Raw genomic sequence first — 12,479 nt, 5'->3', positions numbered from 1 at the left:
TTTTTTTTTGGTCAGAACTGAGGATTGAACTCAGGCCCTTGTGTTTGCTAGGGAAGTGCTTATTCCACTGAGCCATCTCCGTGGCCCCATATTAATTTCACTTGTGGATCTCCATTTCTCTTTCAAATCACACTCATTAGTGCACGTTGGCTTTTATCAGTTAAAATTGCAGGGACTTGTTTTTTTCCTCTTGCTATTTAAGCACCAACATAGTATCCATTATTTTGCCTCTTGATCCACAAAGCCTAAAATATTTGGCCTTCGATGACTCTGCTTTAGAGGACTGTTAACTTTTTATAACTCCCCAAATCATGGGTAAAATAAGGGGTGTAGTACGTGAAACTTTTCTGAGAGAAATAACCTGGCTTTATTCACTTAACAGGTTACTGTGTGTGGTTACACAACCTGAGCGTGCCTGATTTCATCTGAAAGGTGACTGTGACCACGGAGGTGATAGGACCCACCAGTCTCACTGCATGAAGGCCATCTATTGAGAGGATGATCACAGCTCAGGTATCACTGGTTAGTGTACCAAGGACAATGAAAGTTTCCTCATAATGAATTTGAGGGGAGCAAGGAAAGGGTTGAATAGATCATTAAAAATCTGAGTGTATTCTTTAATAACAATCACATTGCCACAATGCAGGCATGTAGTAAGGTATTATTTCATCAATTTTATGGCATGATGTCAAAAACTGCATTTTTTTATGTTCTTGAGGAGAACATAGTCTTTGGCCCTGAGCAGCCCTCCTGTCTGAGCCTGTGACTGAATGACTCATAGAAACTGCTATGGCTTGTACCTTGACATCCCTCGAAAGCCTCATGGGGTCATAGGGTGGGAAGTTCTGTAGGTGGCTGGGTTAGCGTGTGCGACTGTGGATCAAGGATTGCAGTCATGTGGTACTAAATTAGCACAAGGATTGGAATTAGCATAGTTCTTGGTGGCAGCACCCAAAAGGCTGGTAGCCTGGCATGAAAGGGAAAGGAGAGGTGGCTGCTTGCTGCTCTGCTGCTTCTGCTTGCTGCCTTCTGCCTGCCCTCCCACACCATAAACTGTTTCTTTTCTGCCTTGCCACTCTGATGTGTTGCCCTGCTTTGGAGCCAGCCACGTGTGTACTTTTCTTTCCCTTTTTCTTTTGTATTTAGGACACGGTCTACAGGGCCTACAGGGTCTCCAGGGTCTCCAGGGTCTCCAGGGTCTACAGGGTCTCCAGGGTCTACAGGGTCTCCAGGGTCTCCAGGGTCTCCAGGGTCTACAGGGTCTCCAGGGTCTACAGGGTCTCCAGGGTCTCCAGGGTCTCCAGGGTCTATAGGGTCTCCAGGGTCTCCAGGGTCTCCAGGGTCTACAGGGTCTCACTGCATAGATCAGACTCGTAGTGATCCTCCTGTTTACAGCCTCCCAAGTGCTGGTATTACGGCCACCACACCCACTGTCAATAGCTTTCTCGGCGCACCCCTGGGGTGGAGCTGGCAGGGCAAGCCCGGGGATTGAACTCCAGGCTCCTGTGTCTGCCTAAGCAGGTGCTTTAAAAACTTTTCAAACTATAAGCTAGAATAAGCTTTCTTCCTGAACTTGTGGGTGTGAGGTTATTTTGGTCCTGCAATGAGAAAAGATGGGAACACAACTAACTGGATATTTCAACAGGTGACGATCAGATGTGTAAATTAGAGTAAATGAATGACTTATTCTTATAAATTTGCAGCTAATGTATCCAGTATGGGATGTAAATGATGTTATGTGGTGTTTTCTGTATTTTCCAGGGCCTACTCTCTTGTTTTAGTGATATCTACAAAACGGGGTATTAGTGCATTTTAGGAAGCAGAGAAGGGCAGAGTCAGCTAGGAATCAGTAGTAATTCCTTAAAATGCATGTTTAATATTTTGGTTCTACCCAGTTGGAATTTCTCAGAAACTGATCTATTTGAGCTTTTTCAGACCACACTCAACCCAGTTTTCAAATAGGTGAAGTGGGAGCTGCCCACCCTGAATGTGCCTTTCATCTACTGAGCTGACTCAGATGCAGCCCTTCTGCTTGCTGCCTTCTGCAAAGACACAGGGAAACACTTGGTTGCTCCCCACCCAGCCACCCACTGGGAAGGAGGGAACAGAGAGGCAAACAGGGCCATCGGGGGAATCCAAGCCGGCCACCTGGGAAACGACTGACTTGGAGGATTGTTCTTTTTCCCCCCAGTAAGATACTTGCTCTATTTTATAAAAAGGAGGATTCACACACCTTCTCCTTTGATTGAGCTGTTTATGTTAGTGTGAATTCTGGCAAATGGGTCGTAGGACTCAGCTGAATGGTTTGAATACAACATCACTGACTGCTCCAATCTAAGAAACTCTCATGAGACTGCATGGAGACAAAGAATCTGCAAAGAGGGGCAGCCCTGCAGTGCTCCAATGCTCTAATCTGAGTTCTGCTCTGCAAAGTCCTTTCTAATCCTCTTGTATCCTGCTGTGGCTAGCAGTCTAGAGAAGGCCAGCAAGAGCGAAAGCTGCAGGATACAGATTTAATTCAATCTAGCAAACATTTGCGGAGTACCGCTGGTGTGTCAGACACCAGGCCAGGTTCTGGGATGCAAAGACGAATAGGATAGAGTTCCAGAGTTCAATGGAGGCTGCTACTTACAGGCAGGGAGGCACAACCACACGAGTAAGAAAACAAGAGAGGGGGAAGGAAGGGGATTTCTTCCTGGAGGGGTAGCATGGGGGTGTGTTGAGTGGCAGTGAGATGTTAATGAGTAGAGTAGGGCAGGTGGGCAGAGGAAACAATATTAGCAAATTGAAGAAGGCATAAAAGTTCAGGCTATTTGGAGTGAAAGTTGAGAGAACTTTGTCTTGAGGAGGGGCAAGAGAAAAATGAGTGGAGATACAATTGTTGATTGATCTAACAAATATTTATTTCTGGAGATATGTGGCAAAAATGAATAAATTTTTGCTGATGCCCACCTTCAGGGGCACTGGGTGGGGTGGAGTAAGAACATAGACCAATATAAAAAAGCCAGGAAAGTGATATAGCATGTGTTTTATTTTGCCAACACTGTCATAACCAAGTGCCACAAATTAGGTGGCTCAGACAGCACAAATTTATTGTCTCATAGCTGTGTAGAATTCCAAGATCAAGGTGTTGGCCAGCTTGGTTCCTTCTGAAAGTAGTGAAAATCTGGTTTGTCCCTCTCGCAGAGCTTCTGGTGCTTTGTTGGCAATCTTCAGAGCTTCTTGATTTGTAGAGACATCGCCCAGGCAAAGCCTTCATCTGCACATGTTGTTTAACTTTGTGTCTGTGCAGCTCCCAAGATTTTCTTTTCATTACACTAGTCATATGGGGTTAGGACCTACATTTAATGGCCTCATATTAAAACTTGATCATTTTCAAGGACTTTTTTTTTTTTCCAAGTAAGATCACGTTCTCAGATCCTAGAAGTTAGACCTTTAATGTGTTTTGAAGGAAAGTAATTTAATTCATACCTATGTCTTAGAGTATGGTGATGCTTTGGAGAAAAAGCTGCATAATTGTTTTGAGGAGGGCATGTGTGTCTAAGGTAGGGAAGGAGGAAGGTTTGCAGTTTTCAGTGAGGTAGCCCAAGGTATGGTCCACTGCAGAGATATTTGAACAAAGCCCAGAAGGAGGTAGACAATGAGTCTCAGATGCTGGCGGCAGAGTGTTTTGGAGGGAGACGAGCCAAAGTAAAGTTTATGCTACAGTGTGATAGTGACACACTGTGATAGGGTTGGGTGTAGGGACAAAGGAGGAGGTTAGAGCAGAACAAAGCGATAGCAGAGGAAGGGGGCTGCAGTCATTGGCCATGAGCTCTAGGGCATGCATAGTCTTACTTCTACTAGGAGGGGTTTGCAAATGCGGCCACTAGGCAGTTTTGAGCAGAGAAGTGAGATGACCCAACTTAGGTTTTAAAAGCTTTTGATGCTTCTGTACTGAGAATGGTCTGGGAGTGGGGGCCCACCACGTATGAGGAAGCCAATTAGGAGATGACTGTGAGAGTCCAGGTGAGAGGCAAGGGTTGCTTGGAGTGGAGCAGTGATTGGAGAGATGGCAAGTTGGAGCCTGAGTCACGTCTGGCACATATGTGTGGAGGTGAATTTGGAGCCGAGATCAGGCTCTGGAGTTAGGCACACCTGAGTTCACACCAACCTGGGGCATTCCATCATCTTTACAGAGACAAGACTCTTTTTTAATGAGGTTTTCTGTGTGGTAGTACACTCCAAGAATACCCTTCAGGTGGGTATTGTCTGTATTCCCCAAGGATTCTATTTCTTTTCTACTGTTAGTATGAAGAGACAATGTAGGCGATCATATAATGTGGACTTCATCTGCTTGGGAAAGCAGAGAAAATATGTATATTTCAGCAACTCAGTGAAATCCATATATTCTAATTGTTCACATTTTGGATCTGGTAGATATCAGGACAATTCAGAGCAGTGATTTTCTGCTAGGAGGTGGTGAGCTTAGCAGTGAGAGCCTGTAGGGGAAAGACAATGGCACCCCAGATTTGTGATGTCAGAGCAAATTCACTGTTAGCTGCTTTCCTAATTTAACTGCATGCTGAGATTTTCTTTTTTCTTTCTTTTTTTGTATTTTAGGGAAGGGCCTACAGGGTGTTCAGGGTCTCACTACTAGATCAGACTCACAGCAATCCACCTGTTTACAGCCTCCCAAGAGCTGGGATTACAGGGTGTGCACCACCATGCCTAGTCTCAATTGCCATTTCAACATGCCCCAGAGGTGGGGCCGGTGCAGCAGGCCTGGGGATGGAATCCCTGGCCCCTGTGTCTGCTTGTAGGCACTTCAATCTGCTGAGCTATTTTGCCTGCCCTTGCATGCTGAGTTTTCAGTCTTCTAATTCTCCTCTTTCATTGTTCAAGTTCAGTCCTGAATCTCATCTTCTCTGAGGCAGTAGCATAGTTTCCTCAATGACCTTCCTACTTCAAATCCCTCTTACTTCCTTATAAACTATTCTTAAAGTTATGTCCAGAATGTTCCACCTAAACTCTGAAAGTTGTGATAGACTTTGCTCTTCATGCCTCTTGGAATCCTTTGCCAACGCCATCTGGTTTTGGAGAAGCCAGTGTTGTCGGCCCTGGACTCTTTCCTCCACAGAACTACACCTCAGATTCTACTGCTAGTATGAAGAAACAGACTTTATCAGACACAGTGGACTCCTTCTTGTGAAAACAGAGAAACCTGCCCTTTTCTGTGCCAAGAGGAAAAGTTGGATGAAGGATGAACATCATAATTCGATACCTTACATTTCTAGGTATTTTCTTTACACTTGTGGGATAATAGAAAGAGCCTTCACTTCTGAGCCAGCAAGAACCAGATTAGGATCACTACTTTGACAGTGGCCAACTCTGTGGTTTTGATCATCAACTTGCTCTCTGTTAGGCTTCATTTCCTCATCTAGGTGATGGAGATAACAATATTTATCTTGCAGGAATATCATAAATACACACACCATGTTGAAAGGACTGCTCAGCACCAGATTTGTGAGAACACTCAGTGAATGATAATTACTTTTATTAAATGTAAGTTTAGAGCCTAAGAGAGAAATTACTTATAATTAGACTTTTAGGAGTCTTCTTTATTGTCTGTAGGAGCTTAAAAAATCTACAATTTTCTGGGCAGTTGGTGTGGAGAAAGAGACAATGACCCAGTACAAAACATGCAAATTAATTGACATTAGGTCATAAAGTAACACATACCTCCACTGCACAAGTTAAATTCAACTAATTTAGATTTTATGATACTGCAGGCAAAACTGGGTTGCAACTTACTTTTGTGCTATTTATGATAAAATTAATAGGGAGAACATAATTCAGAGCTTCTAATGTGGGGATGTTTAACCTACTTAAGCAAGTAAATTTTAAAATTATGTTAGGATCAGTTTAGCAGGATCAGTTTATGTAGAGACCATGTGCTACTAGAAATGATTTAGAGATGTGAAATAGAATTATGGAGTGAGAAAAAATACAGAGTTTATTAGCATATCTTCTTCATTTAAAAGATGAGAAACTAGAGGAATGAAAATGTCAACTGATTTATACAAGCCTCTACAGAATAAACAAGACAAGAATCCAGGCCACCTGAATACTCAACTGCGTTCATTTGGATATGTGGGGCTTTGACATTTAAAAGTCATTTTTTTTTTTTCTTTCTCTGGGCCACACTGAGTAGCCATAGTGGGTTTTTTTTTTTTTTTTTTTTTCCAAATTCCTGGTAGCAGTTAAGGGAGTGCTATTTATAAATTTTTGCCTAATTCAGCCTTCCTATTAATTCATGCTGGTGTTCCCAGTATATTTCTGGAGTGGACTACAAGGTTTGGCTGGTTTGCTTGGGCAGCACTGTAAAAAAAGCTATCTGTATGAGAAAGTCCTTGGCAGTGCCATGCTGTATAAATGTTCTCTATTTTAAAAGCTTGGCCTCTAAATACTCAGTTTAATTCATTGGTCCTTAATGAGGTCCATTATGATTTAAGATTTGTTGTCCAGAGTAGATTTTCAGAATCCTGAAGTCTGGTTTGCTTAGGAATTTAGTCTTAATTAAGATCAAAAGGATTTATTGGCCTTTCAACACCCTCCACTAGGATCTGATAGTAGAGAACTCTGGTAAATGTACTTTTCAGGGTCCTGTGCTTTAGACTCCCTCATTTGCTCAAGTAAGTGGATATACACATTTGTCACTTAAAGGGTAGGTGGCTCACACACATTATTCTCTGATTTTAAAGTATTCGTTTGGTCAAAGATATATAACCTTCCACATTCCTATTACCTGGTTTATTTTTTTAAGCTTTTTTTTTTTTTTTTTTTCACAGTGTCATGCTATGCAGCTCAGACTCATAGGGATCCTCTTATTTCAGCCTCCCCAGTGCTGGAATTGTGGGTGTGCACCACCATGCCCATACAGTGCGCCCATGATTCTAGGACAAGGATGGCATGCGGTACCAGGGATGGAACTTGGGTGCTTGTGCTGGTCCGGCAGGTGTTTAGACCACAGAGCTATCTCTCTAGCTCCTTGTTACCTGATTTAGAGTGAATCTAAAGAGAAAGAAATCTAGTGTTCTTTATTTTCAAAATATCCCTGTATTGTTTAATATAACAATTTGAAGCCTTAGCACGGTTACTGCGGCTGACAAGACAATATGCTAATTACTAGAGTAAAATAACAGTAGAAAAGCAACTGCAGCTAATGGAAAGAAATAAAGGGCACCTTAACTATTATTCCACTGTGGAAGATTACAGATGAGGCTACGTTTACTTATGTATTAAGAAATTGGTGAAGCTAGGTACTTCTTAACTCTGGAAACCACAAAACCACAATTAAATACCATAGACTCCTTCCTACTGGGGGATGAAATAGATATATCAGGACTCATACTAACATCTAAGATACAAATGACTTTGTTTTTTCTCCTCTGCCTTTTCAGATTTAATAATTTTGATTGGAAAAAGAATAGTTGAGACTTAAATTTATTTTTTGGTCAGAAGGATAGAAGTACTTGACAGTGTCTAGCAAGAAGCACACTGTACTCATGGTTTTTAGCAACTAGCCCTACCCAGGGCTTGACTGCTGAGTAATTCTGGGCGGTGCCAAAAGCTAGCACCCACCCTTTCCTGCTGGAGCATAGTTGGGCTTGTTGTTTTAACTCTGACCTTTCCTTCTCTGCTTAACTTTGTATTCTGTTACAGAACACAGTTCAAAGGACATTTCCTGGTGACCCTCAGCAGAGCTCAAGTTCCCTGACTGTGCTGTCATTGCCTATGGTACTTCTTCAGTGCCCTTCTTAGAACTTGTGGTGGTGGGTTTGTGTGACACGTGGAAATTTGATCAATGTCTCCTTCTTTCTTCAAATTATAAGGTACCTAAAGGACCTCTGATAAATCAAACATAAATCAAATGACAAATCTCTCTCTTTTTTTTTTTTTTGGTCTTCTTTTAATTTTTTTATTTTCTAAAAATATAAAATAGTAAAAAAAAAAGCATTAAAATGATAGAAAATTCCTTAAACAAAATAATAGGAATTTAACAATGGTTGTGGTATTGCATGATGCTATGTTCAAATTGTTTGTTTAGGTTACCAGATATAAACCTGGAAAATTGATTTAAAAAACCCAGGGCAAAACAAGATCAAAAATAAAGTTATAAGGAAGTAAAAGGGAAAAATAAGAATAAAAAAGAATAATATTTCTACTGCTTCTTTCAGTAGAACAGCGGAAATCAGAAGTACAATTATCTAAACTATCCTGTGTGTATAGATAAATATATCTTTTCCCCTTCTTTCTTTTGAATGACAAATCTTCTTAATGAACAACAATAATGCCTACCATTTATGGAATCACTCCCATTTATGCCTACCATTTATTTCTATATATAAGATACTGTGCTGATGTTTTACATACTTAATTAACCCACAGTACCACTCTACAAAGTTTAAATTTCAAATATGTAACACTATATTGGCTAGCTATATCGGTATAAGGCCAGGAACTTTTCTTTCATTGAGTCTATTATTTACCATTTCACCTTTTTTTTTTTTTTTTGATATGGACTATACCAGAAAAGCCCTCTGATTTCCATAATGTCTGGAGCATCATACCTGCAAAACAATTATGCCTTCAGGATTCTTTTAGATTATAACTTCTCCCATAACAGTTTTTCCAATTATGTCACCAACAACTAATTCAGCAATAGTTTTAAGTGACCTGTCTTTGACATTTTTCCTTCATATCTCATTATGAATGTTTGTTTCATAATTAAAATAAGTAAAATTTTCCTATTTGAAAACATACCCAATGTGTCCTGGTAGGCATATTACTTGGTTAAGTAATCTTGTCCTTTTTTTTTTTTTTTTTTAGAAATTGGAAACAAATCATTTAATAGTTATCTTTACATGCTTTCTTTGTAAATTTTTCTTGCTCCAAAAAAATATTCTCAGCTTTTATATCACTGATATTTTTAAAAATCAAAGCATGAGGATATTAGTCTTAAGTTTATAATTACACTACAAAACATTTTAAAAAGTTCTGTGATCTCAAATATCTTTACATTTATAGACAAAACGGCAGCATTTCAAATAAGTGACAGTTCTTTTATAATGATTAAAGCATCTGAACTATACCACATAATAGAATGTCAACCAGCACAGGTCAGTTTTCCTCAGTATACATAAAATTATTTACAAGGGAAGTGGTCTTATTAGAAGTTGTAAAAATTTGGTGATAGAAACATATTTTTCAATCTGAGTACACAGAATCAAAAAGCCATCACAGCATTGCAAATGTAAAAATCATGTAAACTCAAATTCCCTTGCAATTACACAGTTCTCATTAAAACACTCATATTTACAAGGTTCTTAAAACAACTGTAAATGTAGTCAATATTAAAGTATATCTTGAAGAAGGCATGGTCTTTTCCAGGCATTCCCAGTTCTGGGTTCCACCTGCAGTGGGCTAACCTGCAGCTCAGAGTGGAAATCTGAGCTGGTGCATAGATGGAAGGAATGTAGTTGGTCCCTGAAGAGCTCCAGGTCCTGGGCCTCTGCGTTCACCAAGATGGCAGCAGGCAGCATGACCGCAGTTACACCGTGCTGACAGATAGCACTGCGCATGGCCAGGGAAGAGTGCAGGAAACTGTGCCAAGTCTGACAACACGGAGCTGCACGCTTGCACCCTCCTCTTTTGCCAGCAAAGAGGCCTCCCTCTGCTGCATTACCACACATCTCCCTGTGGGACTCACCAAGGACAGGAAAGGATTTCCAAACAAGTGACCTCTATACATAGCCACTTCAAGTGTTTTGCATTCTTTCCCTCTAGTTTCTAAATATGAAAACTGAAAACCTTTTTGGCAATAAGGAATCTATAATATTAATCATTCTTGTAGGTTTTATTTTTATTTTTTAAAAAGTGCTATGGGGTTTTGTGTTCAACAGAGTTGGAGAAATTAGCATTTACTGGAATGGGAATCCACCTGTAGCCATTCACTACTGCCCTCCTCAGCCATAGGAAACATGCTCCTGTTCACATACAGCACACCCCTGTCCAGAGCCTTGGGGGGCACCGCACACAAGCCCTTGCCCACAGAGTTGGTAACTTGAGCATTAGCTCAGCCTTGCCCTGTGCAGCTTTGCCACCCCTCCTCAGGTCACTGTGGTACTGTCACTTCTGCTTCACAGATGGTGTTGGGTAGCAGCCTAGGCCCTTGTTGTTCCCAACTCACTTTACCTGGTCACTGTTCTCATTCTGGGTGCCAGGCCATCCTGGGCCCTGACCCCTTGCAGGCAATGACTGCCGACTGGAGGCAGCAACAGAAATAGGATTCTCTTTGAATGGTAAGCACTGAATGCAAAATATTAAACAGTACCATGGGAAGGGAGGGAAGACAGGAAGAAAAAAGGGTAATGCTCCCACGAGGACCACTGCAGTTCATGAGCTGGGAATTAGTGGATTGTTTTAAAAAAGAAAAGAAAATACATAATGCTACTAAATTGTTTCCTTGGCCCCTGAAAACATACTCTCTCATCTGAAGTCTCTGTAAAAGGATTTGGTTTTTTAAGTTTTTATCAATTTCTCTTCCCAGACAGAGCCATCTTGACAACAAACGGCCCAACATTCAAGTTTGCCTTCAGATTTGGCTTTTCTTTTAAAAATATGTAAACAAATAAGGAGCAGGAAACTTTTGCCTATGAGAAAAGGTCTGAACATGAGCAGGTAGCGAGGAAGGTCAGTGCACAGTCCCAAAGGAAGGTGCCTGGTCCCCGTCCTGCCCAGAGCCTGGAGCCTAGTTGCTGTTCAACTCTTCCTTGTACTTGGCCCAAATGGCCTGGCCATTCTGCAGCAGCATTTCTTCATAGTCACTCCTGTAGATCACATCGTCATCGAAGTCATTGAGTGTGGAAAATGCCTGGTTGTCTTTCAACTGGTACTCATAAGACCATTCTTTGAAGGAGAATATATAAAGGCCAAAGTGTACAGGTAGAAGTTCAACAAGCCATAGAATGATAAGAATTCTGTTGGATTCTGGTAATGAGTTGACAGCTCTGCTACAAAGTTGTCCTGCAATACTTGTGCTTCAAACCTTAAATAAAGGATGACGATGCTAATAACAAACACTACAAAGGTCAATGTTGTCAAAAATTTTAACCTGAGATCCATGTAAGACATGTTGCAGAGCTTGGAGCACACATACACCATCAAGAACAAGAGGTACAGGATGTACACAGCTGCCACTACCATGAAGAAAATCTTCATTCCCTGAAAATTTCCAGTGTCCACTCGATACTGGTACATTGGGTCATGTAATTCATTAACTGTTTGCCATATTCCTAGAGTGACAGAAGCCAGGCACAATAGTCCAATGATGAAGAATTTAGACAAATAGAAAGTAAGGCATTTTCTTTCTCCTTGAACCCACATCCCGTGGTACACACACAGCCAGAGGAGCAGCAAGGCACACAGGAACACAGACTGGAAGAGATCATCCAGCATCCCTGGGAACCAGCTGTTCACCAGGAAGGAGAGGGGGAAGAATGGGTCATTGTACAGCATTAGCAGTGACAGGAGGACAGACATCCACTTCTGCTGAATGCCCCAGTCTTTCATGGAGAACTTGCGCAGGGAATGCACAAACAGGCAGGTGACAATGAAGGTGAGCACCACAAAGACAAAGCAAAACCAAATTTCAAACTGGGAAAACACAGGGTCATACGTCTTCCATGTGAAGTTCATCTTCTTGATGGGGAGGTTCAGGTGCTCGAATCCCACAGTTACTGTGTATTGGGTGTAGTTCGAGTAGCCAAGGTGAGCCACAATGATTTCTGCACATTTCCCCACACACATGAGGGTCCTTGTCCAATTGTGAACCTTGCTGTGAATGTACATCATGGTTCTGTCTTGAGCCACACCATTGACTTTGAGAGTCATGGGAAAGCTTGTCTGATTAGAAGTTTCTTTTGATTGCTCCAACTCAACAACTCATGTCAGCTCCAGTTGCTGATTTTACGTAGACAGTGGATTTGAACATATTAGGATTGGTTTTAGCTTTTTGCTATTCTTTAGTGAAAAATTAGCTGCAGAAGTCTGAATCACTTCAGGTCCTCTGATCCCAACAAAGATGGTCAGACCAAATCAGATGAAGAAGACCACAGAAACAAGCACAAAGTGGCACTTGGACAGCATGTAGAGCAGCATGGGCACCAGTCGTTCCATCTTGGTGGCATCAGCTCAGCCTGGCCACAGTGTGTCCCTAGCACACAGCTGCTACTGCAGCCATAGCAATCAGCCACAGAAAACACAGCCAATCTTGTCCTTTGAAAGTAGTCATTGAATGGTAGAAAGTCACAAGTAGTCATTGAATGGTAGAAAGGTTTGAGGTCTTTAATGGAATACATGATTTTCTTTCACTGTTGGCTGGCAGATTCTCTTGGTAGACCTTGTCTAATATGGCAAGCAGCTATGGGCACACATAG

The 12,479-nt window shown here is 41.4% G+C and overlaps 1 pseudogene across 1 annotated transcript; it reads right to left on the bottom strand.

Moving 5' to 3' along the window:
• Window positions 1-10,792: 10,792 nt before the first annotated feature.
• LOC101568760 lies at window positions 10,793-12,219 on the bottom strand (annotated as a pseudogene). Its single transcript, XR_192789.1, has one exon. The product of XR_192789.1 is annotated as a transmembrane protein 181 pseudogene (transcript).
• Between the last annotated feature and the right edge of the window lie 260 nt (window positions 12,220-12,479).

The sequence above is a fragment of the Octodon degus genome, unplaced genomic scaffold (assembly GCF_000260255.1).
Source record: "Octodon degus isolate 3935 unplaced genomic scaffold, OctDeg1.0 scaffold00152, whole genome shotgun sequence".
NCBI classification, from domain to species: Eukaryota; Metazoa; Chordata; class Mammalia; order Rodentia; family Octodontidae; genus Octodon; species Octodon degus.
Note: the sequence above shows the minus strand (reverse complement) of the source record. Positions and strands in the feature narration are given on the sequence as shown.